Source organism: Aethalodelphis obliquidens, unplaced genomic scaffold, assembly GCF_003676395.1.
Source record: "Aethalodelphis obliquidens isolate GAN/ISIS:26980383/991018 unplaced genomic scaffold, ASM367639v1 scaffold116, whole genome shotgun sequence".
In the NCBI taxonomy this organism is placed as follows: domain Eukaryota; kingdom Metazoa; phylum Chordata; class Mammalia; order Artiodactyla; family Delphinidae; genus Aethalodelphis; species Aethalodelphis obliquidens.
The window spans coordinates 73,139-77,590 of NW_020838060.1; the positions used below are offsets into that span (position 1 = coordinate 73,139).

Consider the following 4,452-nt stretch of genomic DNA (forward strand, 5'->3'; position numbering starts at 1 on the left):
TGTTTCCGCCTGGTTTCGAACCAGGGACCTTTCGCGTGTTAGGCGAACGTGATAACCACTACACTACGGAAACAGATACCTCTCAAGCCCCGGATGACACATCTAAGAACTGTATCTCTTACAACGACTGGCCACAAATATTTTCGAAAGCAAAGGACCCTGGGAGCACAGGCGAGCCCTCAGGTAAGGAGACTGCAGCTCCCGAGAGGCCCTCGTTTAGGGCTCCTCGCCTCCCCCGAAGCGAGGTCCCTGGGGCCCCCACAGCTTCACTTCTCGATCCCGCATCCAACACACAGCTATGCACCGAGTGCAGGGGTCGCCCCCGCGGACCCTCCAGCTCCCGGAAGCTCCAGGAGCCGGGGGTTAGGTGAGCCTGAGCCCCAGGCGACCTCGCATCCCAGCAGCGTGGACACCACCCCTCCAAGGCTGCGGACCCGCGCCTCGGTGGCCCTTTTCACGGCGCAGGCGGTCAGTGCTCTGGGATCTCGGAAATGATCGATGCTTCGATTCCACCTGGGAACCATAGGACCCTACCTTCCCTTCCCCCTCGCTGCCTCCCCTCCCTCCCTCCCCTCCCTCCTCTTCCTCTCCTCCCTCCCGTCTGCTCTGTCGCGCCTGACCCGCGCGCTCCTTCCTCGAAAGCCCTGTCGCAGCAGCGCTTCTCCGGTGTCCTTCCCTGCAAAGGGGCTTGCTCAGGTGCCCCTGTGGCTTATTCTAGTCGTGTAGTTGAAGTCCAGTACTTTAATCACACTTTCACGTTTAGCAGGAACCGTAGCAAAGGCTGACGTCTCAGGTCATTTGGCTGTTGGAAAAACATCGAACATCAACCCAGGCCTGTATTGACTTCGTTTGAAGACCAGGCCCAGCCGCGGAGGACGCAGGCGCGGTCCACGCCGATCTCACAGTTGTTCATTCCTCCCTCATCGTACTTGACATTCTTCTTGAGGAACAGTTTTGTTTTACCTTTTACAAGGTCTGAAACGTCTTTTATTTGCCTTTTATAATTTTCCAGTTCAACAGGTCATGGAGAGCGAATTTTAACCTAGTAAGACAAAGAGGTAAAGGCGGTTTTCCCAGAAAGCCGGTGTCTGGAGGGGGTTTCGTGTTCACCTCACAGCACACGGCCAGCAGGCAGACGACTTTCTTTTTGCTGAAAGACTTATTGTAATGTTGTCTGTCTGTGTGTCTGTGTCTCCCTGTCTGGTTTCCTTTAAAAGTAAAGCTTTACAAGTTTGGGGAAGCATGTGCCATTTTCTCCAGCAGTTGCTTTTCTTCTTTCTTATTGTGGCGGTCACCGCGTTTCCTTCACACGTGAGGTTCAAGTGCTGCGACCCCGAGGAAGGCGCGGGCAGCATGCGCACTGACCCCCAAGCCGCGGGGCTCTGCCTTGTTGCGCGTCGACTCCAAGTGCCGTCGAGGGTGCGACCGGACTGCAGCATCCTCGCCAGCGCTGGAGGGCTGAGTCCCCAAAGAGGCGGACTTGAAAGTAGCTTTAGATCAGGACATTTCATGAGGTTTTCCCCCTTTTCCCTCCCCTCCAGGTTCCAGTTTTCACCTCCCACGCGCAGCCAGAGGAACGGATTCACCGTCTTTCGGTCGCGTCCGGCGCGCTGCCGTCCCACGTGGATAGGACGAGGGGGCGGTCGTCCTTTCCCCGACAGGGGCGGAGGGACAGCGGGTCCCCGAGGGACCACAAACACACACCCGCGCCGCTGGGGCCCGCAAACCCGATCAGGCGGCCCCTGGAGCCTCCCTGCAGCCGCAAGGGAAGGCGCGGGGCTCCAGAGCCGGCGAGAGAAGCGCGCTGAGGGCACCCGGCCCCAGCCCTGGCCTCGAGGACGGGTCCGGAAGAGGGACGCAGCCCAGGAAAAAGCGCAAGTGTCGCCCAACGCCCCCATCCGAGGTTCAGGGTGAGGGAGCCGAGCGTTACACTGATTTCCCCGCCTTTATCAGGAGAGTCGTTTGCCCAAGTCCAGAGTCGTGAAAAGGAGGGACTGTGTAGGCCAAAGTCCACCTGGACTGAGAAGCAAACACGAAGTCCTAACTAACTGCATGTGGGGTCTGAGGAAAACGCTGCGTGAGAGACAACTCTTGGTCGGAGCCTTAGGACCTGGAGTTGGCGTCATCTAAGGCGGGAGAACGGCAGGCGCCGCAGGTAGTGAGGGGAAGACCCGGAATCCAGGTCTGGGCGCGCAGCCTTGTTTGAAAGCGTTTTCCGTCCAGCCGTCCCCGATCCTGCATCCGCCGGGAGTCTTTTATGGTGTTGGGGATCCCGGGGTCTCATCCCGTGCGCCTCCCCTCCTGTCTCTACAGCCCCTGCCCCGGCGGCCTGCTCTCCACACGCGGTCGCCTGGCAAAGGCGCGGCTCCAGGGCAGTTCTGAGGTGCGGCCCAGACGGGGCAACTCGCTCGGGACTTGCGGCCCCGGCGGGCCTCGCGGGCGCGTCCACTGTCCCGCAGAGCGCTCGGCCTTTCGCGTGGGGCTCCTCTTTTGGAGAAAGCAGGGAGGGAACGTTCGTCGGGTACAGCTCCTTGGAGGGAGGTGCGGCACTCAGAACAGGAGGGCGGGAGACAGCAAACACTCATTATAGTCTTCCTACCATCACTTAACAAAGGGCTTGCGTACAGCTGCTTGGTGGTCTCTTGGCTAGAATTCGGAGCTTTCACTGCTGCTATCCTGGTTCGATCCCAGTGAGGGAAGTTTTTTTTTGTGTGTGTGGCATCTCAGCACTCAGTAATCTTCACTTCCTCCTCACAAGTGTTATATGCCCCAAGGCGCAGATGCAGTAGATCTCTGCACTGAATCCTTAAGTCAGTGAGGTCTGGACCCAGGGTCCAAGGCATCTCCCAGGCTGGGAGAAGGGAGATGTGATGAACAGCCTTGGCAGCCCCTCGCAGGATTCCTATCATCACTTACAGACACAGAGTGCACAGCTCCCTGGTGGTCTAGTGTCTAGGATTCAGCGCGCCGCGGCCCGGGTTCGATTCCCGGTCAGAGAAGCTCGTTTTTGAAGTGTCACACGCAGCCGCCTTTACTTCTGCAGAAGTGTGCTGTGCCCCAATGTCCAGATGCATTAAAGTCTCTGCACAGAATTCTGAGGTCATTGAGGTCGGTCCCCAGGGTCCAAGGCAGCTCCCACGTGGGGAGAGGGGTGATGTGATGAGCAGCCTGGGCACTCCCTCGCCTCCACTCCTCCCATCATCTCAGATACCTACAGCCTCACTTTCAGTGTCCATCTAAAGAGAACTTGGGACTTGAGTACCAATTACTCCTTAAAAAAACAAACAAAAAAACCTACTTTGAAACCTCCGAAAATTTGCAAGAATAGTAACAGCATATGTTCTTCACCTAAATGCACCATTTAACATTTCCTCACATTTGCTTTCTGACTCTCTCTCCATGTACATGACTTGCTACACCATTTGAGAGTAACTTGCAGACATCTCAACTCAAGATCACTGTTGGAGCCGCTGTCGCTCCCTTCCTTCGGCTCCCTCAAAACCAGTTTCTGTGGTACCTGTCCTCCAAGGCCAAGGAGAGATTTTGTCCTGGCAAGGAGGCCCCTCTTGACCTGTTCTCTGCAGGCCATAAGAAGCTTCAGGTGGAAATTTATTTGGCTCTCCCTGACAGTGCAGGCCAGAATGGCGTTGAGCTTTTAGGAACACAACTAGGCTGTAATCCGCCCCCAGAACCCACTGCCCTGCAGACTCTGCTTGGTTGCCTTGGCGGGCAGTGGGGTCTTGGGTCAGCCTGAGTGCTAGAACTGCCTACCTTGGGAGGGACCCTTCAGGGAAGTGCAGCTGCCCCTTGGCTGTTGCCTGGCTCTCTGTGCCCTGCCAGGGTATCATTTTACTCATCTTCTTGTTTATAATATTTTTTATGCATACAGTATTATATTTCAACTTCTGTATACACTACAGTGTGCTCACCATCAAAGATTGACTTTCCATCTCTTGCCATACAGTTGACTCCCTTTACTCACTTCTCCCTCCCCCCTCCACTCTTCCCCTCTGGTAAGCATTGCCCTGTGTTTGTACCTATGTGTTTGTTTTTGTATGGTTCCGCTTGTCCATTTATTTGAAAATTAAAATAAAATTCCACATGTGGTGAAATCATAGGGTATTTGTCTTTCTTCGAATGACTTATTTCACTTAGCATAATATCCTCAAGTCTATACATGTTGTAGCAAATGGCAAGATTTCATCTTTTTTTTTTTTAAGGCTGAGAAATTGCATGGCTGCCAAACCTCTAAGCATTCCTGTGATTTGTCAGTATGAAATACCTTCATTTCTTTCTGATTTAATGGTTTGTTCTGCTCTCTGAATGTCTTGTGCTCATGGGTATGTGCCAGGTGACTATAAGCTAACAGAGGTGAACAACACAGCACCTTCTATGTTTATGGGCTTCAATAAACTACTAATTATAACAGTGCACAGACTCCCCTGTGGCTGT

The 4,452-nt window shown here is 54.4% G+C and overlaps 1 non-coding gene across 1 annotated transcript; it reads right to left on the bottom strand.

The window, feature by feature from the left end:
• Positions 1-73, bottom strand: TRNAV-AAC (transfer RNA valine (anticodon AAC)). Its single transcript has one exon. It is a non-coding gene; the product is annotated as a tRNA-Val (tRNA).
• Between the last annotated feature and the right edge of the window lie 4,379 nt (positions 74-4,452).